This window comes from Petaurus breviceps, unplaced genomic scaffold (assembly GCF_028583685.1).
Source record: "Petaurus breviceps papuanus isolate PSGF00001 unplaced genomic scaffold, PetGlider_PUasm1.0 90740, whole genome shotgun sequence".
In the NCBI taxonomy this organism is placed as follows: domain Eukaryota; kingdom Metazoa; phylum Chordata; class Mammalia; order Diprotodontia; family Petauridae; genus Petaurus; species Petaurus breviceps.
The window spans coordinates 4,888,975-4,914,639 of NW_027187330.1; the positions used below are offsets into that span (position 1 = coordinate 4,888,975).

Below are 25,665 nucleotides of genomic sequence, written 5' to 3' on the forward strand. Positions count from 1 at the left end.
TTTTTTGGGGGTTCTCTTGGCAAAGATACTGGAGTGGCTTGCCATTTCCTTCTCTAGCTCATTTTACAGATGAGGAAACTGAGGCAAACAGGGTTAAGTGACTTGCCCACGGTCACACAGCTTGTAAGTGTCTAAGGTCAGGGCCTCATGACTCCAGGCCTGGTACTCTATCCACTGTGCCACCTTGCTGGTTTTACCTTGTACAAAAGAAACATCTATACAGAGATGTTCCTACATACCCTGTATAGAAATCTATGAACCTGGTGAAAATATGGAAATCAGCTTAAAGAAAGAGGAAAGGTGAAGAAAATGTTTTCAGGATAGACAGGAAAGAAAGGAAGATGATATAACAAGATGAGTCATTTTCAAAATACAGAGATTTTACCTAAAATAGACTTCAAAATTACTATTAAAGAAAATTATAATAAAGATGGGGGTATTTATTCTGATATCTTTTAGAAGTTTAATTCAGCTACAGAAAGCAATGAAAGGAATTATTTTGCACTTTGGGGAGAAAAGAACCATGTCATCCTAAGGTTTTTAGTACCAAAGAAGGGCACATTGTTCAGTTTGAAGTCCATTCTCATTGATGGAGAAGATGGAAAAAACATACAAGTAGTATGGTTCAAATATGATAACAGAACCAGAAGGAACCTTCAAGATCATTTGGTCCAGCCTCCTCAATTTATAGATGAGAAATAAGGCCCAGAAAGTTAAATGACTTGTCCCAGGTCACACAGGTAGTAAGTGGATTTTGAACCCCTCCCTCTACATCTAATGTGTCTGGAATACAGTAGGTCCTTAACAAATGCCTGCTGATGTTACACCAACTTTCCTACATAGTGAGCTTTCTTTCCTCCTCGATTTCTATAACTTGTGACTTGTAAGAAGAGCCATGAGTCAGATTCAGGAAAACTTACTGTTCAGAAATGGCAGAGAAGCAGAAAGGTTCTTCTATTGCTGGGGACAGTAGAATTGTTGGACTTCATGAAAGGGACAGAATGGGGGTGCAGGGATAGGCACATCCTTTACAACTTTTTCTGCTGATAGAGCATGATTATTTATCGTAAGAGAATCACCTCATAAGGACAATGCAGAATTTGTGCTGGGCCCAGAACCTCTGGCCAGAATGTCAGCAATGGCCATTCTCTTTTAATCCCCCACTCCCTCCCACGTGCCCATCAGCAGCACTGTTACATTATTTTTTGGAAAAGGCACACTTGAGGGGAGGGGCTGAGCCAAATGCTGTATACAGCTCCAAGTGTAGCCAAGGTAAGGCTTCAGCTATCACACAGAGAACAAAGTCACTACTTTTATTAGGTTAAATACATTCTCTTTCTTTTACCTGACTCAGAACTTCACTTTGCTAATTTTGCAATGCTGATACTCAGTATGCTGGATCTGACATAAGTAATAACCAGTGACCTTGTCACTTACCACTACTCATCAAGTAGCATAAACTGTTTAGGGAAACAGGGAATAGTTTTACTACTCACTTTCTTGTCAACCCCCTTTCACTAAAAAAACTGCATCAATTTGAGTCAGAATAAAAATGATAAATATATTTAATTTGGCTAATTACAGCTGCACAGAAACTGGAGAATAAACTACAAACTTATCTTTACTCTTTGTACATATTTTCTTAAGGAGGAAAAGGAAATAAACCCTAAGTGCTGAGGAGAGCAAACTGAAGCTCTGGTGTAAAGAATGTTGCCTCTGCCTGGTCATGTGTCTCCTGCTACTGTTCTGCATGTGATGCGGTAAAGGGCATTAAAAAGACAGGCAGAAAGTTCTTCAGTGTTCCAGGGCTTGAGGCAGCCAGCACAAGGGCATCCAGACAGAAGTATCTGGAGGACCTCACAAGAAAATCCTCAACTTGGACTTGGTGCTGTACCTCCTCCATCACAGTGGCAAACACAATGGATAAGCAACATTTCCCCATTTTATGACGTACCAGATGTCTGATTGAGGAGTCCTTGAAAACTATTATCTCTATTCTATCTTTCAAGGAATCATGAATAATTCTGATGTATGAATGGGAAAATATATTGTCAGAATTAAGCTTTTAAAGTGGCATTTTGCTCTACCAAATTAAATGCTTTTTTTGGTCAACAAGCAATAAGCACAGCAGGTTCTTGTGTTCTCTACATCTTTCAGTTAAAGGTATAATAGTGACAAACTTGGAAATGTTTTACATGAATGCACAAGTATAAACTACATCAAATTACTTGCCTTCTGCACCTGGGGGGGAGAGGAGAGAGGGAAAGAGAATTTGGAACTCAAAAAAAATTTTTAAAACATTAAAAACTTTTTTCATGTAATTGAGGAAAAATAAAATATTAAATATATTTTTAATAAATAAATAAATGCATGATGGTAAAGAGGTGACAAGCAAGCAGCACGTGTGCCAAGTGAGCCAAAGTCACAATGGGTGACATCTAGGACAAGATTTTTGTTCAGAAGTGTCTATGATGCAGAGGCAAAAGATGTGAAAGGGAAGACAGGAATAAGCATTTATTAAGCCTTACTATGTGCTAGGCACTGTCTTAAGCACTTTAACAACTATGACCTCATTTGCTCCTTACAACCCTATGAAGTAGGGACTATTATTATCCTCATTTTATAGTTCAGGAAACTAAGGCAAAGTTTAAGTGACTTGCCCAGGATGACACCAAGGCCACATTTGAACTCAGGATTCCCTGACTCCAGGCCCAGCACTCAATCCACTTTGCCACCAAGCTGGGAGGAAAACACAAGCCTGGACCTAATCTGAGTAGACTCTGGCCAAAAGAGTGGTCAGCCTCCAGGGTTCTTTTACAAAATGCCAACAAAAGCAAAGACATGATCTTGATAAATAATGCACTGGCAGAATATTTGGAAAATCCCAAGTATATGCCTGGAACAAAAAATCATCTTCACCTTCATTAACAAAGTAAAAAGAACGGACTTGATAGCACTATCTCAAAAAAGCTACCAATGAATACTACTTATCTTTTGCCTTATTTGTTACAAAAATAGTTTCTTATGAAGTTATTTTTTGTCATAAACTATAACTTCACCCTCTTTACATTGGTTACATCAACTACAAAACTGTAATTATGAATCATTGTTTGAAAATTTTGTTTAGTTATCCTAAAAAAGGAATTACGTAGATTAGGAAAGCTTATATCTAAAAGATTTTTTCATGTTTTGTTAAAACTGCAGCAACCAAGTTCTCACACTTTTCTGTTTCTTTTAAAAGATATGATTAGGCTTAGCATTTGACTGAATTAGTCAAGTTTTAACTATTTTTATCAAAGGTGGTCCTCTCCACTTCAATATAAATGGTTTTAGATTAATTAGCATCATTAATGAAGAAAGTCTAATCTTATATGACTTTAACCCATTTTATAGTTCAGGAAACTGAGGCAGACAAAGGTTAAATGACTTGCCCAGAGTCACCCATGGCATGGAAGGAAAAAACTTGCCAATAATTTGCAAAATCCCATTTGTAAACCAATATACCTCAGCCTGTCCAAAGGCAAGGGCTGAAGCAGGCCAACTAAATTTGAAAAGTAAACTCTTCCAGTTTAAATTTCCTAATTTTCCAAGTGGTGAACAACCTAATCACAATTTTATTAAAATACTGTTTTTCAGTAACTGAAAGGCACTTCATTGTGTTTTTTTGTATGATAATCCTGAGTAAAGTACATCATCCCAATTTATAGTGTGGGTGATCTTTCAATGTCAAATATTCAAGCAACCTAGACTATTAGAGTACACAAATGAGTTCAGCTAGAAAGAATGGCCTCCTGTTGGGCTGTTTTATATCTGGTTTAAACCAAATTGTACCTTAGGATTGACTTTTAAAATCTACTGAATTTAAAGTCTGCAGACATGTTATATAGTATGTGAACTCCCATTTGGGAGGCCAGTTAAGATGTGCCACCAGCATAAGTTTGTAATGATGTGATTATAAGGCTGAATTTAATAATTAAACATTCTTCTGAATTAAAAAAAAAAAAGTGGTCAACTGCAGAATATCGCTTGAAAAATCCTATTATCTACTAATACCCTAATCAAGGACATCTTCAATGCATATGCAGATTGTTTTCATAAAACAATTTTTCTAACTTTATATAAATGGGAAAATAGGTATATAGGTCAAAAGTTATTGATATTTTGTTCCCTTGTAGGGATATTAATAAGATCCAAGATTTTTTTTCCATACCCATAAAATATTCTCTTCCCTTTCATATATCTTATAAATTGATCCTGCAATGCTTTCATAACTGTTGTCACCTTCGGCATGGGTTTCCTCTAGTTACATTTGGTCTAATTTGTTTGCTTTTCTATTATGTCTTTGTAAGGAACAGTTTGTTTTTAAAAAAAAATCTTGCAGGTATTTTCCATTTTTCTCCCATTTGTTATCCTCCTTCCTCTTCATCTTTCAATGCCCTTGGGCATTTAGTCAGCTTCTTGACAAAGTTTCTTTCCATATTTTTGTCTTCTACTATTTCTCTCTTCTTTATACTGTTCCACCTTCTATCATCTTTTTCCCTAAGATTTTGCAAATGAGTTTATATACTAAACCAGAGTTACCTTTGGCTGTTAGCCTTCTCCACTTGGCAAAGAAAGTATCTGCCTCAGAATGAGCCAGCTGGAGTTGGGTTCACAGTATACACTGATTCAGTGATGTATGATGTGAGCTGGCATCTTTTCACACTTTAAATTATAACTTTGTATTCTGAGTCTTTAAAACACCATCTTCCATCCACATTCTAATGATATCTTAATTTTGGACATTTGAGATAAATTAATCCAATGACCTTATTTTACAGAAGGAGGGATCAAAGCTGAGCAAGTTTCAATGACTGGTTCAAGGTAACACACTTAGCTGTTTGTACTCGGTCACATGCCCTCAGTGCTTGGTAGTCAGAAGGCACTGAATTCCAAAGAACAATCACTACATTTCAGCTACTCTGCCTGAAACATTATTTCATAATAGAAATAGTAACATGTCAGGCAGTCAAGTCAACAAACATTTATTAAGTGCCTACTATGTGCTAGGCACTGTACTAAGTGACAGAGATACAAAGGGGTTAAAGAGCCCCTTTTTCTCAAGGAGCTCACAGTCTGATTGAGGAGACAACATGGAACAGAGATTGGGAGGGAGAGTACTCCAGGCACCAGAGTCAGCCAGTGAAAATTCCAAGAGGAAGAGATGGAGTGATTTGTTAGAGGACCAGGAAGGAAGCCAGTGTCACAGGATAAAAGAGCACATGGGGGTGAATGGGAGGGGGAAGGTGTAAGGGGTGAGAAGTCTAGAAACATGGGAGGGGGGGAGTTTATGAAGGTCTTTGAATGCCAAACAGTATTATCTATTTCATGTTGTAAGTGATAGGGAGCCAATGGGATTGGGGTAAGGGGATGACAAGGTCAGAGCTGCACTAGAAAAATCAGTTTGGCACGGGGGGTGGGGGGGGAAGAGGGGAGGCACGGGGGCGGTGAGAGAGAGTGGGGGAGTGAGGAGTCCAGGAGGACTGCTAGGTTGTGAGACTGACGGAATAAAAGGATGGAAATAAGCAGAATAATAATAAGCAGTCCCTCTTCCACATGACAGTCCTTGAACTATAGTTGAGTTTCTTTCTTCCCCCACCCCTCAAGCACAGTAAACTATAAGAACACAAAAACAAATGAATTTTTTAAAAGACTAAAAACTCTAATCCATTTCATTCTTTGTCCAGAGCCAGAGCCTCAAAGACTTGTATTTCAGATTCTGAGAAGTATTCAGACTAATCTGAATTAGCAATTAAAATATGATGTAAACACAAGAGTAAAGCCTCTCTGAAAAATGAAAAAGTAATGTAAAGCTCAAGAAGAGTTTATAACATACCTTAAAAGAATTCAGATTTCTCAGAGAGAAAAGACACTTTGAATCAGGATATTAATGTAGGAAAAAAGAGTGGGGGTAGCAGAGGGAAATGACAGCACCTAGTAAGAGGAGAAATGATTCCATTTGTCCAATTCAGAAAAGATCTGTCTCTTATGGTGCCTTCTGGTATTGCGAGAAGTCTGTAAAGAAAACATATATCTAGACAGAGAAGAGAGATTGAAGAACCAGTGGTTAAAACCCAAAGCCCATCAAATACAAGTGCTCCTTCTCCTATCCTTATTTATCTCTTCCTAGCTGACCACTCCTAAGAGTGTATTTGTTCTATATCTGCACATTCCAAATAATATCAATATTCACTGTTCAGTCCATTGGAAGTACTCACAGATTGTGGTGGCTAAAAAATGTACTGCATGAAGTTTGTTTTTTATTGTTGTTTTCATTAAGAATAAGTTCACCCAGAGATCCAATGGCTAGGTATACACAAGGTCAAAAACAGAAAGGCCCTATATACACCCAAAATATTAACAGTCATACTTTTTGTAACATCAAAAAAATTGTTAACAATATAGATGCTAAGTAACATATGGCTAAACAAACTATGATGCATGAATATCATTAAGTATTACTATGCTGTAAGAAGAATGAATATGGAGAATTCAGAGAAATATGGGAAGCCATATAGCAACAGCCAATATTTATTATGCTTTAAAGTTTGCAAAACACTTTACATATGTTATTCAACTGATCCAGAGTCAAATAAGCAAAACCAGGAAGCCAACACATACAACATAAAAAGCTGGGACAGCTAGATGCCACAATGGATAGAGTGCTGGGCCTGGAATCAGGAAAACCTGAGTTGCAATCCAGTTTTGGACACTTACTAGCTCTGTGATCCTGAGCAAGTCATTTAACCTCCACTTACTTCAGTTTCCTCAAGGATAAAAATAGTACCTACTGCCTAACATTGTGAAGATCAAATGAGATCTTTGTAAAGTTTCTAGCACAGTGCCTGGCACATAGTAGGCTCTATATAAATGCTAATTATTGTTGTTGTTAGAAAAAACACTGTCATTTTAATGATCTATAAGTTTGGCCCTAGAGAAAAGTAGGGAAAAACATGTACCTCTCCCTCTCTGCAGGGGTATGTGATATTGCATATGCTGTCAATGCTGACTGGTTTGCCTGAACTGCTTCCCCCCCCCCCACCCTCACGCTCCCCCCCATTTAATTCTGGAAAGGTGTGAGAAGGCTCTATTTGGAAATACAGGTGATATAAAACTAAGGGAGATTTTTAAAAACACACCAAAAAAACCAGTGCAACTACTGGGTTTAGTTAAGTAGTTCTGCTTGAACTTGATCCAGTTACTGCCTGAGTATAGTAGTCTGGAGCTACAGCACTAAGTCCCATCATGAGGCCCTCTAGCAGGCTCCACCATTATCTGGAGTTGGAGGGTGGAGTGTCTGCACAGGAGGCAAGATTCTTAGATTCTCTACCACCTAAGTAAATTCGCCAAAAGGGAACCTATGATTAGGAGCAATTAAGGAGCAGAGAGGGAAAGAATTCACCTGGGTTGGTGGGAAGGGCACAATCTAAGCTGTGATTTAAAAGGATAAAAAGAATGCTGTGCCTAGGTCAAGTCAAACAGTTCACCTGGGTATCTAATCCCAAACACTAGTTAGGGATTGTGAAACGAAGGCCAGAACAGCATTCCAAAGCTTGTAAGAGATCAGAATGCAAGAAATCAGGAAAATGCTACTTTGGAAGTAACTCCTGTTTGGCACTGAAAGCCCTCTACAACCTGGCTCTGGTCTACCTTTCCAGGATGATCCCATTACTATTCCCCTTCACACATGCCACACTGCAGCCCAAGAGGCCTACTGCCTGCCTATTTCCCAGACAACAGGCCTTTCCACAGGCAGCTGGTTCCCTGTATCTGGAATGCTCTCCTTCCTCAACCGGGCCTGCTAAGACTCCCTGGAGAGCAGGGACCAGATGTCTCACTTTTTAACTTATATCCCCAGGATCTCAAACATTAAACACGTAGTAGGTGCTTAATAAATGCTTGATGAATGATTGAGCACAGAACATCAGAGAATAACAACCATCTCATGCAGTCTCCAAGACACCCTTTTTTTAATGGTGTTACACGGTTGGTCATCCCCCCCTCTAATTTCCACTCCTACCCCCACTGCCAACTTGGACAAAAAATTAATCTGAATAGGCTCATCATCAGAAAGTTGGCTACGAGATAATATTTTCCTTCAAAGCAACTAATGAAGCAATCTAATAAGCACTGGAGATGTGATCTGTAGTGAGAGGGAAATCATAGATCAATGCACTATCAAAGTAATAATTTCAGAACCAGTGAGATAATGCCAAATCTCTGGAGGACACAAATGGTGCTGCCTCTGTGATATATTTTAATGAGTACGGTAAAATGTCAGCACTTAAATATTTTTATCTACTTTGTGTATAAATTTCTCGATGGCAGGAATCCTCTATTGTTCAACTTTGTCTCCTACAGCGTCCTGCACATTGAAGTATTTGTTGAATGAATTTGCTACTGTGGAATTGTACAGATACTAAAGAAGGAAGGAGTCTCATTCTTTTTCTCCTTAAAGAGCACAATAAACATTTTTTAAGTGTGGGATCCACTGGGTTGAAGAAGAAACTTCATGATTTCCTTGTAAAAACTTTCCAAATCGGGGCGGCTAGGTGGCCAAGTTAGTAGAGTGCTGGCCCTGGAGTCAGGAGGACCTGAATTCATGTCCGGCCTCAGAAACTTAACACACACACAAACAAAAACCTAGCCGTGTGACCTTGGGCAAGTTACTTAACCCTAACTGCCCTCCAAAAAAGCAAAAAACAACAACAACAAACTTTCCAGATCAAGACAAGGGTTAGATCTGATAGGAAGTAAGACAGATAAAACACAGAGCACTTAAGTTACCTATAAGGGTTAGAGACTCAACACCTTGTTCCTCAAGCTTCTGATATATGAAAGCAAATGAGGGAACTTCTATTTCCTCTGTGTGAGAACTGGACTGTAGTTTTACTTTCTATAAAAAGAAGAAATGAAAATGAGAACAGGTACACATATGGAAAGCAGATATAGTGGATAGATTTGCATATACTACAAAGAATTAACCAACGATCATTTAGAAACTTTGATCACTTCTCGGAGCCAAAGTTCCTCAAGTACATCACAGAAGGCATCTTAGGCATCTTGTTGCATTATACTGTATCATTCCAGTCAGACACTATTATGTATATCAGAGCTGTCATTGCTGAGGTCCAAACCTGATTAAAATGTAAGTGGGAAATATTTTACAAAATAAATAAAAATACAATAGAATATAGATGTTAATATGTGCTTCTCTTGATCAATATGCTGCTGCAAGGATCTTTATACATAATTCATTTCTACTTGAGTTTGACATCACAGTTTTACATCACACACTGAGAAAAACAGACAAAACATTTTCGTGTCTATTCTGCTGTAGTAAAAAGTTCATTTATATTTTTGTAATCACAACAGCATTTTTTAAGAATTACTTACATCAGTTATATAAGAGAATCATAGAATCTTAGAGCAAGGGATTTAAAATAATCTAGTTTAATCTACAGATGGGGAAACTTTTAGGTCATTACGAAGATTTTTTTTTTAATTAACTCAGAAAAATTTTGGAAGGCTTCACATGTGGCTGAGCACATCAGTCTCAGAATACACTATGATTTTTGCAGGTCTGTTTTCTTATCTATAAAATGAGGAGGTTGGACTAGATTACATCTACATTACCTTCCAGGTATCAGTCTACAGGTAAAATATCATCATGAATAAACCCAAATCTCCTTATTAATGTCCTCTATAATTCAGCTACACAGAGAGCAAATTAGAGAACTCCTAAACTCCAAATATGGGCATTATAGTCCCTAAGTAATCACTAATTATTAAGAAAAACTTTTAACAATGTATTCCTATTCTTAGAATCGTTTTAGTTCGGACCTTAAAGTATTTATTTTTTTTGTAGTACTAGAGTTTAAATTATTGTAACAAACAAAATTGACCATAAATGCTGAATGCCAATTTTATAGTATAAAATAGTATCTAGGTATAAATTTTTTTTCTATTGGTACATACAGGAAACAGGATGTAATACACAAATAAGTAGGAGAGGAGGAAAATTGATGGGTCTTTTAGAAGGTAGGTGATTGTCACCACATGACCTAGTTTTAAAGTGACTACTCCCCTACTGAGTTATTCAGCCAGAATTTGAATGGCATATAATGTAATCAATATTATAAAGTGTACTATTTAAAGGAAGAGTTTCTTCCCCTGAAGATAGTTTTGCTAATCAAAATCAGGATTAACTATGCATGAAACTGTAAAGCCCCGTTAAACAGACTGTCCTTAGCGATTCAAGTGATAAGGACTAACAGGCACTGCCCATCCTACTTTCTATTCTTGGCTGGCTCTGTAACTGACTTTGGTCGTCTTGGACAACACTTCCTTTCTCCAAGCTTCGATTTCTCCAGTGGAAAATAGGAATAAAGGAAAAAGCTCCTAAAGATCGCAACAAGTTGACGGCCTGTCACAGCCCCGGCGGATCCCGTTGCGATTTCGCCCCGCTCCTCTCTGGCTCCGGTGTAACTCACTCCCTCTTAAAAACGACTTGTCTCCCATCTCCAAACTTCCAATTCCCGAGGCTCTGTGCGTTTCGGGAAGCTGATGCCCCGTGGACGGCAGAACCTGCCGCGACTTGTGCAAGCATTCCTACGACGGTCACAGCGCGGGGACCGAGCCCGCGGCTCCAGCGGACTGGCCGGATACCTGTGCCCTGCAGCACGCTTGGCCCGTCTCTCACGGAGCGCAAGGCGGCCCTTCCTCGTTCCTCTCCCTGATAACTTCTAAAGAAGCTGGGGGTATGGGGCCGGGGAAGAGCGCGTCTGGGACGTCCGGCACAAGTCGCTGGCCCTATCTCGGCCTCGATTTCCTCATCTGTAAAACGGGGGTCGTGGTGCCTCTGGGGATCTACTTCGCAGGGTCGTTGGTTCGCGTGAGCTAATAACGCCCGCGGAGCCCAGCGGGGCGCCCCAGGAAGGTCGGTTACGAGAACTATTACGGCTACGTAACTACTGGGGCGGGGAGGACGGGAGACCGCCGCCGGCCCCGTGGCGTGGGAAGGGCAGGAGCCGAAGGCAGCGGGTCCACGCGGGGCCTCCCAGGGCACCCCGCTTCTCCTGGGACATCCTCCCTGCCTGCCCCACCCCCGCCCCCTCCTCCTCCGCGTCCACCCCGCGGCGGAATTCATTCCCAGGGCGCGGCCCCGCCCCCGGCCCCGTCCCCAGCCCCAGCCCCTGACCTGCGCTCGGCCGTGACCCGTCCGACTCCTGCCCCTCGGTCAGCCACCTCCGCCCCCTCGGAAACTTAACGCCGAGAGTGAGTCAATCCGGCCCGACCCCGGCGGCCAGCCCCGCCTCCCGCCTGGCCTTCCGCCCCACAGAGCCCCAGCCTCCCTCCGCGGCCCCTCAGCCCCGGGACACCGCGGGCGCGCGCCGCGGAGCCCGCTGCTTCCCCCCTCCCCCCGCCCTGCGGCTGCGCGCGCTCCCCCTCCCCCGCCCTGTCAGCCTCCCCGCGCGCTCCCTCCGGCGCCGGCCGTTGCGCGCGCTCGGCCCCCCGCCCCCGCCGCCGCGCGCGCCCTCCTCCCCACCCCAGCTCGAGCAGTCCCAGCCCTGCCGGGTGCACGCCCTGCCACATCGGCCCCTCTCCCCTACCCGGCCCCGCGCACTGGCCCCTCTCCGTGACCTCGCCATCGTCCCCAGTCCCACTCCGCGCTCCCGCGCTCCTGTCCTCCAGCAGACCCTCACTCTCCTCGGCGCCCCCTGGTGCCGCTCCCACTTACCCCCAGCGGCCTCTCTGTCGGAGCCCCGCTCCTGGTGACCCGGGTCCGAGGCGCCCGCCGGAGGACCCCCCGGGACAGGGCGGGGGTGTCGGTCCGGGGCGCGCTAGCCCAGCTGACTCAGCTCTGGAGCCTCCAAGTCAAGGCTGCCTTGTACGAGAGTGAGCAGATGCGGGGAGGGCATCCCAGCATGGGGAGAGCTCCCCGAGCCGGCAGGCCCCGCACGTCCGTGGCATACCAGCCCACGAGGCGGAGCTTGCAGCCCGGGCCCGTCAGGCCACCGCGGCCGGGCGAGCGAGCCCCTGACGCCGCCCCTCGCCGCGCTCCCCCCGGCCTGGAAACCAGCGGAGGGCGGGAGGGGGCAGCTCCCCTCCCGAGGGGCCGAGCCCGCCTTCCTTCCCCCTTCCCCCCCCCCCCCCCGCGTGCGGCGCTCGTGGTCCAGCCTTCCCATCCCAGCCATCTCCCTCTCCATGCCCCCCGCGTAGGGGGCGCTTAATTAGTGCTGTCCTGCTCCCTCACCCAGCTCTCCATATAAAGCTTTCTTCACCAAGTTGTGAGTCACAAATACCAGGTCTCGGCAAAGTGCTCTGAAACTTTAAACCTCCAGAGAAATGTCAGCCACTGCCCGGGCACAGCGGGTCAGTCATGCATGCCCGAGTCACTAACCTGCTCATCTGCTCCCCTGCCGCGACCCAGGACAGAGACCCCCAAAGAGGTCAAGAAAGAGAAAAGATATTTACAGCAAGTGGCAAAATAAGGGAGTGTCCGTCAGGGAATATCTGGGAAATGATGGCATAGGAATGTCAGAAGTGAATACGTGGACAGGTACAGAGAAAACTGAATAGACATCTCTGAACTGATGCAAGTGACAAACAGGCAGAACCAGGAGAACAATTTATGTGTAACAGCAGCTTGATGAAGAAAAACTTTATTTGAAAGATTTGAGAACTCTGATGAGTGTGAGGACAAACCACAATTCCAGAGGACCAGAGATCAAGCACACCGCCTGTGACCTGTATTTTTGGACTTGGCCAATCAATACAGGAATTTGATTGGCTTGACTTTATATATTTTTAACAAGGGTTTTATTTTCTTTTTCTTTCTTTCTTTCTTTCTTTCTTTCTTTCTTTCTTTCTTTCTTTCTTTCTTTCTTTCTTTCTTTCTCTCTTTCTTTCTCTCTTTCTTTCTTTCTTTCCTTTTTTTCCTTCCTTCCTTTCCCCTTTTCTTCCTATTGGATGGGGTGAGGTAAGAGGGGGAGAAAATTAATGCTTGTCAAGTAAAAAACCATTCATTTTAAAAATACCAGTTATTTATAGCAAAAGTACTACTAGTAGGTGTGTCTTCAGTAGCAGTTTCCTATAATAAATCTGAAAATGAGAATTGAGATGCATTAGAGAGCTGCTCCTGGGCCAAGGGGAAAAAAAGGAATGTTAAAAGTTTTTATTTACAAGCAATTGAGGAAAAATAAAATAATTAAATACAAAAAACTGTAACTTCTTTAAAAAGAAAAAAAGACCATAGAATTTAGAGTTGAGAGGTATCTTTGAGATGTGTAGTCCAACCCCTTGCTAAATATCTACTTTGTTTCCCTTTGTATACTTACTCTCAAATATTCAAATGTATTTTCGATCCTACTTCAGAATTCCCACCAATAATGCAGATGGCATCCCATTCATACCTGCACATACTGTGTGACTCTTCTGTGTCTTCCCAAAAGTTAGCCACAAAGTGTCCACCCAAAACATTGGAGACCTTCCTCCTTTTAGCCTTTGTATTTATCTATTTTGATCACCCAGATCTGGCTTCATGACCTTTGCCTTCAAAATCCTTTTTCCCATTGTCTTTTTGCTGTTCCCACCTTGCTAATTACCAACCCTAGGCCACCTCACTGCAGTTCTCTACTTCTCTCAAGGGCTGAGCACTTATCAACCAAGGTTTAAAAGATGAGTTCTAAAGACAACTTAATCAACAAGTATTTGTTCTTTACCTACTTTGTCAGAGGCAGATAGCAAAGAAAATAGTCCTTTGTCTTCAAGAAATTTACATGTGGGGGAAGTGAAAAGGGAACAAATCAAACAGCAAATAATTACAAATTATGCAAACTTAATATTGTACAGCCATTTCTACAATAAGGGGAGTCGTTGAGGGGATTAGGAAAGATCTACTGGAGAAGATGGGCTTTGGGGAGTTTGGAAGGAAACTAAGAATTCTGAGGGTAATGAGGTGGTGAAGTGGATAGAGACCAAGTCAGGAGTCAGGAAGATCTGAGTTCAAATGTGACCTCAGACACTTCTAGCTGTGTGCCCTGGGAAAGTCACTTATTTGCCTCAGTTACCTCATCTGTAAAATGAGCTAGAGAAGGAAATGGCAAACTACTCCAGCATCTCTTCCAAGAAAACCCCAAATTGGGTCTCAAAAAGTTGGATACTACTGAAATATCTCAACAATAATAAGAACAAATGAAATTCTAATGCAGTATCTATGACTGGAAACACTCAGGACCAGTTGGCCTGTTACACTGTACCCAGCAGAGGATTCTCCAGTACCCAGAGGGAGACTGGGGAGTCTCAGCCATTGGCTCAAGCCCTCACCCGCTTTGTTACTCCCATTTCAAGGGTTAGCACCCCCAGTTTTACTTAACTCTTAACATCAAGTTAGCTTTTACAAAGGGGTTTACTTCAAAGATGTAACATTTTCCCTCAACACCTTCGTCATAATTCCCTTTCCCTTCTCGCCCCTCAATACCACTTTGGCCTCTGTGGAAGGAAAGATTAGGCCCACGATTTAGCTCAGTTCCTACATAGTATTATTCCCACTACTAAGTTCAAGTCCAAAACCCAGCTGGGCTGGCTAGCATCCCTAGACCCTTGCTCCTCACAGCTTGCTTCTGCTGGGCTGTCTGCAACATCTGGCCTGGATTTTTAGACTCCTGGATCCCCATGGCTTATGCTTCTGGTTCAGATCTGAGATTCTCTAGAATGGAAAGGAATGAGCAAAAATGCCAAATACGTAAGCTCATTTCTTGGAACCATATGGCCTAAAGTGTTGGTGGGGAGAAGGAAGCATACTCCGCCCCCCCCCCTACAACTTACTACATGGTATGAGTGAAAGAATTCTTCACCCTCAGACATAAATGTACAAAAACCCCTTCAGGTACTATCAAGCTGTTTTTAAAAGACTAGCTGTTTTGGTTACAGACCAATGGAAAAAGGCTACTCCCAACCATGCAGTAGTTCAACACAAAATGTCCACTCTTGCTACAGTGCTCCATTCTCCCAGAAGTAGTCCCCCTAGTGCCTTCCACAGGGGTGATACCATCTTAGGTGGTCTGAACATGCTCCAAACTCCCATTCCACCAAGATGGAAGAAGTGGATTCCAGGCATGGGGGGAGCAAGCGAACAGCCTGGGCAAATTACTAGTGGTAAGTAAGCCAGTTTAACTGGAACAGAGAATGCCCAAAGGGAATAATAGATAATAAATCTAGAAATGTAGGTTGAACCCAGATTGTTAAATGCTTTAAATACCAAATCAAAGTTTATATTTGATCCTGGTGGCCACCAGAGCAATTTGGGGCAGGATAGAGACATCGTCAGACTTTTGTATTACTGTTATTGCTTTGATAGCTGTGTGGAGGGTAAATTAAAGATTAATGTAAAAGCTTTACATTTGGCTTAAAAAATTAGAAGTACAAAATGGGGGAGGCATGTTTAGATAGCAGTTTGTTGGAAATAGAGCGCAATATGAATTAATGATTAATAGAATGATGTAACAGCCAGAAAAACTAACACCATCTTAATGTCCATTAAGAGAGGCACAGTATCCAGGGTTAGGGAAGTGATGATGCTATGTTGGTCAAATGAGATCTGGACAATGGTATTCAGTTCTAGATGTCACATTTGAGGGAAGACATTGATAAATTGGAGGGTATCCAGAGGAACATGACCAAGATGATGGAGCTTGGGCTAATGTTACATGAGGAGCAAATGAAGGAATTGTGCTTATGGATTTCCTCCTCTCTTAATTCCCCTCCCACTCTGAGATTCTGAGGTTCTCAGAGAACCATGTTGACTTATCTACTCCAAATTCTTTGTCATCTTACCTTGGCTTCAATGATATTACGCTCTCCTAATACTCCTTCTAGCTCTAAAGTAGTTAACTTTCAGGTTTGCAAAATCCTTTACATTTGTTATTTCATTTTATCCTCACAACAGCCCTGAGAGGTAGGTGGTATTATCTCCATTGTATACATCAGGAAACTAGGTCTGAAAGAGGTTAAGCGACTTGCCCAGGGACACACAGCTAATAAGTGGCTGAGGCAGGATTTGAACCCAGACTTTTCTGGCTTTGAGTCTAGGACCCTATCTACCATAATACCTACCTGCTTCTTCCATCACCACCTTTGATTAATCTTCCTCCTGTCTACTAGTGACTTCCTGGCTCCCCCCAAGGTATGTTCTTGACTTTCTTCTGTTTCTACACTCTTTCCCTTAACAATCTCATCCACTCCCATGGCTCCAATGATCACTTCCCAAATTTATATATCCCAACTAATTTATTCCCTGAGCTCTGATTTCCCATTTCTAACTAACTACCTGTTGGCTCTACCTGCATAATCACTCACACTCAACACACTTAAAACCGAATTTTAAAACCTTGGCCTCCGAAATCTAAGCCTAATCTCAATTTCCCTATTTCTGTTGATGGCACCACTGTTCCTAGTGCCCCAGGCTCAAACCTCATTTTTCACTCTTTTCTGCTTCTCATCCTCTATATTGAATTACTCTTCTAGCCCTATCTATTCTGCTTTGTCAATAACCCTCACATGGGTCTGCCCTCCTCTGTTTGCATTGCTATCAGTCTAGACCAATCCCTCATTACTGGATCACAGTAATAATAGCTTCTCAAATGGTTTCTTTTCCTCCAGGCTCTCTTACCTCTATTCTGTCTTTCATACAGCAACCAAAATCACCTTTCCATTGCACAAGTCACCTGTATACAAGGCTGTCTATTTCCTTTGGTATAAAATACAAACTCCTTAGCCTTGCAGTTAAGACCTCCGTGTGGCTCTAACCTACCTTCCCCTCCTGGCTTCACAGGACTTGCTTTCAGGGACTCTACAATCCATCCAAACTCTGCTGTTCACTGTTCTCCATAATTTTATCCTGACTTCTGTCTCTGTGTATCCTCACAGGTTATCTCGAATGCCGGAAACATATTCCCTGACCTGTATGTCTATTATACTACTACTTTTTCTTTAAGACTCCCTGTTGACCCCCCACATACTTGTTTGCATGTTGTCTCCCCCTTAGATTGTGAACTCCTCCCTTTGTGTCCCCAGGCTTAGCACGGAACCTGGTGCATAGCGGACACTTAATAAATGCTTGATGACTTCGGGGGAAAAAAGACTCCCTTCTTAGATTTTTAGAGCATTTTATCTAGAGACCCTTCTTACAGTCTACCTTGTAACAACTGTATCTGTATGTATATTCCATCTCCTCTTAAATTGTATCTCCTAGTGGGCAGAAACTTTGTTGTTTCTCACTTTTATATGATCAGCACCTAGTATAGTGCTTTGCACATAGTAAGCACTTTAGAAATTTAGTTGAATTAATCCTTAATTATAGTAAAACACATCTGTGTATTAGAGTAAGTTTTCAGTGACCTTACACCAGCTATTTCTTTATCTGATCCTTCTGAACTAGAACAGCACCTTGTCTTAATATTCTGATTTTTACTTTATTTTGAAAGTAGTTTCATGCATTTTAGTTTTTCAGAAACAACTGTGCGGTGAGGGTTTTGCACAATGAGTTCCTGAGTGCTGCCTTTTAAAATATCAGGATTCTAAACTGAAGTCCTTTGGGCCACAATTCCATCCAAGGATTCTATGTGAAGAACATTGCACAACCTGGTACCACTCAGCAAATTGCTTCTGGTTTCTTAGTGGGATCTTCCTCCTTCCCCTCTAAACCCTTAAGTATAGCAGCAGTAAAAGCAGCAGTGTTCAATATTGAAGAGGTAGCACCATAGTGTGGTCAGTGACAATTGATACAAATGGCATGCTGCTCGTCACAAAGGCAATGTCATCACTGTGTGGTCCAGGCGATATTAGCCCCCTGGTGCCAGGCAATGTGCTAGGTGAAGGGAATACAAAGGTAGTCCCTGCTCTCAAGGAGCTTACATTCTATCAGGGAGAGCAAACCATGTTAAATGAGGGTTGCTCATTTATAAATGGTGTACTGGGAAGTGGCTACTAGTACTGGTATATTTTAGTTCCAAACTCCCAAGTCTCTTGGAGAGATCATTCTGGGAGAGATAAAGATTTACAAAAATATCTCTATTAATATAGAGGATGCATTGTCTGACATATAAAAGGCATAGAATTCTATTCTAGGATTTCTGAAAAGAGGGATTAGGGTACAAAAACAATTAGATACTACTTGAAATAACACATCGGCCAGGAAAAATATAATGAGCTTCTGAAAGCCTAGGGGCAGTTGTCGTATGATATCTTCAGAAGAGTGCTAGATTGGAATCAGAGAATCAAAGTTCCATTCCCACAACTCACTACCTATATGGTCTTCAGCAAACCACTACCTCCCTTTGGGCCTCAGTTTCTCGATTTGTTAAATAAGTCAGTTGAACTAGATGGACTCCAAAGTCCCATCCAACTTTAAATCTGTGATCCTAAGACTAATTGTAGTGGTAGGGGAAAGTTAAGTTCAAGGCTCAGACAGGGAAGAGAAACAGTGGGAAATGCAGGGAAGGGAAGAGAATAAGCATTTCTATAGAGTAGAAATAGAAATACCTATAGAGTCTACTACGTATCAGTGTAAGTTGGATTTTAGTGTGTGTAAGGTGAAATTTTGTTATTCTTTCTTAAAGTTTAGTTTCCTAAGATCCATGGCCATACCAGTCTCTTATTTCCCAGGTTCATGGTTCAAAACATCTCCGCCATGCTTGTGCAGTGGTATGTAATAATAAATGATATAAACGTTTGTGCTTAAATGTAAATATCCACTGTGACTGCACAGGGAGATATAACAGTGAGATAATGTAAACTTGTGCGGCTATTGCTGGCAATATGCCTTCTTTGTTGCCCTATAAAGCAGGGGAGCACTGGTCAGTGAGTGGGGGAAACCTTAGGGTTAAATGCACAAGCTGGAGTGCTGTGTGTTCCTTAATCCGCCCTTATCAAGGCTTGGGGGGAATCTGTGTTTGCCTCAACCAGCCCCCATTGAGTCTTGAGGGGACTTAGGGGAGTGAACAAGCTGTGCTTTTCTTGATTGACCCCATCAGAAGATAGGGATAGTTGCGCCCCCCCCCCTTCTTGTTGGCCCCTGCAAGAAGGGTGATTGGGGAATGCCGTAGGAGTTGGTGCTTCCATTATCAGCAACCCTCATAGGAGAAGACTAGACTAGAATTAAGTAAGATTATTAACCCCTCTGAAGCTGTCTTCCTGTCCTTCCTGTCTGACTAGATCAAGAGTGAACCTGTGCTAGCAGCTCTTCTGTGTGTTAGTGTTACCTGTCTTACAATTAGTCACCAATTGCTAATCACTTTTTGTGCTAAGTGTTTTTACTAATAGTATCTTATTTGACCCTCACAATAACCCTGCAAAGTAGGTGCTATCTTCACCCCCATATTACAACTGAGGAAACGAGGCAGACAGAGATTAGGAGAGTTCCCTAGTGTCACACAACTAGTAAGTATCTGAGGGAGGATCGAATCCAGGTTTTCTGATCCTAGGCCAGTGCTCTATCCACTCCACCACCAGTTGCTAGATATAAAGGGAGGGTACTTACATGGTGAAGGGGTGCCAAATTGGGTAGGCTCTGGATCCTACAAAAAGCTAATGATGGAAACTTCTAAGCTGGGAACAAATCCTGAAGAATGATGGGTCTTCAGCAGCTGAAGCTGGCCAGCCCCTAGCTTATTTTGTGCAAACTAAGGCATCACTCACTCCTACTCATCAACCCCCCCTTAGATCCAACTTTATAGTGAGATTTCTCTCACTCTCTCAAAATCTCCTCCTATCTGGCTACTGATACCCTAATTTCTTTAGCTAGAAAAGGAGTAAAAGGCCTTTCATTCATACAAACGGTTCACTTGAATGAAACTCATTCCCATTCCAGATGTCATCAGTTCATCAACAAGTATAAATAACTGAATGAGATTACTTTTGTCCTATCAAAAGTAGAGTTATAAAACAGGAGACTGGGTGTTGCCAGTAAAATGGGCAGTAATTGACATGAATAGGATGGGAAGAGAGCATGAAAATGGGAGCACAGGAAATGAAAGACAGAAAGAGGGGAAAGAGAAGAAGAGAGGAGAAGAGCAGGAGAGAAGGAGGAGAAAGGTAAGAAAGGGGAAAAGAAGGCAGAAGGAAGGAAAGGAGAGGAGGGGAGGAGAAGAGAAGGAACAGGAGAGGGGAGAGAGAAGGGAGGAGAAAGGAAGGAATGGAGGAGGAAAGGAAGAGAGGGAAAAGATGGGGCAGAGGGAAGGAAAGGAAAGGAAAGGAGGGAAGGAGAAGAGTGGGAGGAGGTTGGCTCACTTCACAATTTTGCAAAGGGTCAACCCTGTTTACCTTAGAGGCCATTTCATAAATAGAAACTCGGTCAGGAGGTATTTTTGTCCTCCTCACCCATAGTGGCAGCTTGGTGGGGGGCAGGGAAAGAACGTTGCTTTTGAGCCACACGATACATACTAACATGCCTTCACATGATTTATGAATATTTTGCCTTTTTTTTCCCCCCAAGCCCAGCTTCTAATGATAAAGGAGCTTTATTCCCTAAGAATGGCAATGTGGTGTGGTGGAAAGATTTTTGGCTGTAGAGGCAGGAGACTCTATGCTCAAGTCTCAGTTCTCTTCTTACTAACTCTGTGAGATACTAACTACATCTACTCAATTTTCTGATCTGTCAAATGGGACACTCGGGCTAGAGCAATGGTTCCTAGTTTTTTTGCAGTTTGAGAAACCCTTACTTGTAATGTATATAGTTGGTTTGTATAGAACTGTCTACATGTTGTTTCCTACATTGGAATGTGAAATTATTGGAGAAGGCATCTTGTTTTTTGCCTTTTCTTGTATACCCAGATCTTAGCCCAATGTCTGATACATAATAATTGCTTAGTAAAACTTATCCACTATTAGTCAACTAATACTGATAGCATTTTGAGTTAGTGGGAATGAGTAGTAGATATATCTATTGCCTGAGAAAACATATAGCAAAAACTCTTCTGAATTTGATCATTCTTTTAAGTGATTTTCTATTTTATTAAGCACAATAACAATAATAATAGCTGGCATTTATATAGAACTTTGAGGTTTAAAAAGTACTTTACAAATACCCTCTTATTTTAACCTCACAACTAGGGGGTAAGATGTTATTATTATCCCCATTTTATGGATGGGAAAACTGAAGCAGGCAACAGTTCCCAAGGGAGGATGTGAACTACCATCTTCTTGACTCCAGATCTATCACTTAGCTACCTCATACTTTTTACCTAATACATATATCTATGAGACATACCATTTATTTAGTCTACAGAAGAAATGTGTAACCCATGAATCCATTAAAGGACAGATGGATCAGGTTGAATCTGGGAAGCTTATCAATAATAAAATCACAATCTATGGCTTATGCCCACACCCTGGGAACTTTTCATTTGGACTCCTTCCTTGATCTTATCTAGGTAACTTTTTTGCCAGCACAAAACTAATGAGGTATAGATTATAGATTATACACAGCAAGTTAAAAAAATTATCTAAGCCTCTAGAGTCTAGTGAGTCAAGAAAACATTCTCTTTTGATGAGTCCCATTTTTCCCAGAGACTGCTATAGTTGTTCTATATTTAGAGTGTCATCCCTGATACAGAGACCCTCCCCTACTCAAATGGGGATACTCAGGGGTCTGAGAGAATCTCAGAGAATCCAACAACCCTCCCCTATAGTGAGTCCCATCCATCTTTCAGAACTTACATAGACCACATGACAAAGTACTATTGAAGGGCAAGATCCAAGTCTGTTCCTCTACATCATGAATCTGTGCCTTCCTCCCTGGTCCTTGGCATGCATGGCCCAGGCACCCTCCCAACACTCTACCACTGCCCTCAGTCTGACAGGAATTGTAGATAAGAGCCCAGTACTCTCCTTACTGCATCCTACTTCCATAGTTACCATCTGCTTCCTGTGGCTTTGCAGCTTCCTACAGGAAGTCACAGCTCTATTAATTAGAAGGCATTTGTTGGGGCTAGTCAACACATTTCCAGCTCTGCTGTTATTCAGGCTGACAGTCCTGGCCTCTGACACACAGACCAAAAAAAAGGACCTTTTAGACAATTGTCAAGATCTCTGAACTCACCTTTCTCAATCAGTTTGGGTCCCTGGTTCTCACTCCTTGTTAAGTCAGAGTGATTTTCCCATTTGCAGGTTCTTCCCTCCTTTCTACTTATCTTATATTTCCAGTACAATAAATTATAATCCTCCTGCCTTGGGCTATAGCAATGGACCTGGATAAGGAGAACTGTGATCTCAAGAAAAGAAGCAGTATGCTCTAGAGCAGGAGTTCTTCATTTTTTTTTCTTTTATATTATGGGACCCTTTTGGCAGTCTAGTAAAGCCTATGGATCCCTTCTCAGAAGAATTTTTTAAATGCAGAAAATAAAATGCATAGAATTATCAAGGAAACCAATTGATATAATTATATATGCATATGTATGTATGTGTGTGTATTTTTTTTTAATTTTTATGTTCTTGGACCCCCTGGTTAAGAACCTTTGGTCTAGTGGAAAGTCAAAAGATTTGAAATCAGAAGGCCCAGCCTCAAATTAGGCATTACTTAGTTACCTACCTGATATCTTCAGAAAAGTCCCTTAATGTCTCTGGACCTCACTCTCCCCCTCTGCAGAATAACAGTGGGAGGGCTGAAAGTAGATGACATCTAAATCTAAATTTTCCAGCTCTCATTGCTCTCTATAACAAATATTGTTTGACTCTAAAGGGCCCTTTTTTGTCTCTCTATCTCTTGCAACTAGCACAATGTCTTGCTTGTAGTAGATGCTTCAGAAAAGCTTGTTTAATTTATGGAGAACAGGTATTCAGGAAGGCAAGACACTGTTAAAACTAAAAGGTAACACTGATGGTTGTCCCAACTGAAATCCTTTCCAAGGAGAGTTCCAAATAACCTGCCCAGCCCCTTTGTCCTGACTTGGAGAGAAGCCAATCCTCTCATTGTGAGGCCATGAAGGTTGCCTGCTTTAGCTAAACCAAGTTTCCATTGGCTGGTCTGAACTGCTCTAAGGGGAAGAAAAAGAGAAAGAAAACACATCCCCTAATTATCTTGTTACCTTCCAATTACCTACCAAAACAGTTATGTAGAATGATTTAAAATAAGCAGTATGAACTCAATCAGACTCTAGATGAATTAGACAAAACTGTCTAGCTCCAGCTGCTCTGCAAAGCAGTTGGGAGAACTGAACCTCTAAATCATTAAACTTTCCAAGAAGAGCAAAAGAAAAGGAAAAGGACTCATAGGTACAAAAATATTTATAGTTAATATTTGTGGTGGCAAAGAACTGAAAATAAGGGGGCACCTGTCAGTTGGGGAATAGCTAAACCCATTATCAAGTAGGAATGTAATGGAATACTTTCATGCTTTAAAGAAATGACAAAAGGAAGAGTTTCAGAGAAACCTGGAAAGATTTTTATGAACTGATGAAGGGTGAACTGAGCAGAACCAGGAGAATAATTTATGATTGTAAAGAGGGATTAGTCACTGAGCTCCCACTTGTAGAAGTGCCTGATGACATGGAATGGAAGGAGACCAGAATATAAATGGAGAGTCGAATATATGACTATTTCCAGTCTGCTATCTATATGGTGGAGAAACTGGTCTTTTATTGGCTACTACTAAACTAAAACTGGGTGTGCATTGAAAAGGCACTTGGCCAAATCCACAGGGTGTTACCAAATTTCTAGTAGAAAGGTAGAGATTGATTGAATAAATCCAGTCACCCCACCCCTCTTAAAGTGATTAAAAATGCTGCTCCCTGACTCAACCAGGTGAGAACATGTCTCAGATAATCAATCATCAGGTTTAGACTAAGTGCAAAAAAAACCCCTGAACAATTGAAATGATGTTATATAAGGGAGTGTTTCAATTGCCTGAGGAATCTTGGAAGTTTTCTGTGGGCCCCCTGTAAAACTAAGAAAAACTGGTCAGATTTGAGTGAGCAGGGAGACAGATTTGTTTTAGATAGTATCTTTTGAATGCACACTCAATTTGAGTTCAATAGCCAATAAAAAGTCCATTCCTTTAACCTGTGGACCAGAAACAGGGAATATATTGGCATGCTCCTGGTGAATCCCCTATATTACACATCATCAGATACTTCCAAAAGTGACTCACTTAATATATGTACTGCCCGCATTAGTCATTCCTCCATTACACAATAACTATATTTTAGAGAAAAATAACCTTAAAATACTGTAAGAATTGTAACCAGTGAAATGACAAATCACTATACTCCTAAGGAAGAGATGATGGACTTAATGTGCAGAAAAAGACAAACATTTTTGGACACAGAAATGTGGGGATTTAGGGGCGGCTAGGTGGTGCAGTGAATAGAGAACGGGCCTTAGAGTCAGAAGGACCTGAGTTCAAATCCGGCCTCAGACACTTAACACAAAACTAGCCGTGTGACCTTGGGCAAGTCACTTAACCCCAATTGCCCTGCCTTCCCCCCTCTAAAAAGCAAATAAATTAATTTAAAAAAAAAAGAAATGTGGGAATTTGCTTTGGTTGAATATGCATATTTGTTATAATGGTTTTGTTTTTCTTTTTTCCAATGGGAGAGAGTGGTATTGGGAAGGAGAGAAGGTATAATCCAAAAGAGAGGAAAACAGAGGAAGACCAGAAGTAATCCCAGAAAAACTAAATAGCATTGAATGTTGCAGCTCGATCTCATTATATACTTAAAAAGAAAACATGCTGTATATAAGAATTGCAGTTTCATGTACAATCCTTTTTCTGTTCTACTATGTATATGCAAATACCCATCCTATTTGGCATTTATTAATTTCAAAATAAAATTAATAAAAATGTAAGAACAATAAAATAGAGTTACATGTTGAATTTAATTGGTTGGTTGTTGTCCTATGTTTTTGAAGAGGACCAAAATGACATCACTATGCTTAAAGTCAAGTTTCAGTGTGTCCGACTGTGGCTGATCAGACCCATATGAGCTCAGAATTCTCCACCACAGGTTGGGCACAAATAGTCTGCATGAACATTTGGGGTGGAATCTCCAAATCTGCACATCCTGCATTTCCTTTGAGCTATTTCAATTTAGCTTTGCTCATAGAACACAGCACCTTCTCTGATGTGGGCACACCATGCTGAGTTTATTATATAATAAAACAATATTTTAATAATTTAATTTTGTAATAAATAAAAAATTTATATAAAAAAGATAACAAACTTTACATGATGGAAATTCCGTTTTATCTTTCAATCCCTCCCCCTTTCTGTTCTAAAATGTATGCAGAAATGCTCATTTTATTTTGTGTTTGTTTAGGTTCAGCATAAAAAAATAAAAATAAAATGAAAACAAAAGAGTGGCTAGTGACAGCATTTTACTCTGTCCTCTTGAGCTATGAGAGTACTGACCATGGTCAACATGGATAGATGGAATGAGCATTTATTAAGCATATGCCAGGCATTGTATGAATCGATTTAAAAGTATCTCATTTGATCCTCCCAACAACCCTGAGAGGTAGGTGCTGTTATTATTCCCATTTCAGAAAAGGGAGCTGAAACAAACATAGACTGACTTGCTCAGGTTCACATATCTAGTACGTGTCTGAAACCAGATCTGAACTCAATTCTTC

General features: G+C 41.4%; 1 protein-coding gene across 9 annotated transcripts in view; it reads right to left on the bottom strand.

The window, feature by feature from the left end:
• DNMBP (dynamin binding protein) overlaps positions 1-12,618 on the bottom strand; it is a 113,914-nt gene extending 101,296 nt beyond the window's left edge. For 2 of the 9 annotated variants that reach the window (XM_069067184.1, XM_069067192.1), the window contains exon 1: positions 11,240-11,428. The gene's annotated coding sequence lies outside the window, so the exon portion shown is untranslated. Of the gene's footprint in view, positions 1-8,826; positions 8,936-10,332; positions 11,011-11,239; positions 11,429-11,779; positions 11,919-12,442 lie in introns of those variants that run through there. The other 7 variants (XM_069067189.1, XM_069067186.1, XM_069067188.1 and 4 more) reach the window with 7 other exon arrangements.
• Positions 12,619-25,665: the final 13,047 nt, after the last annotated feature.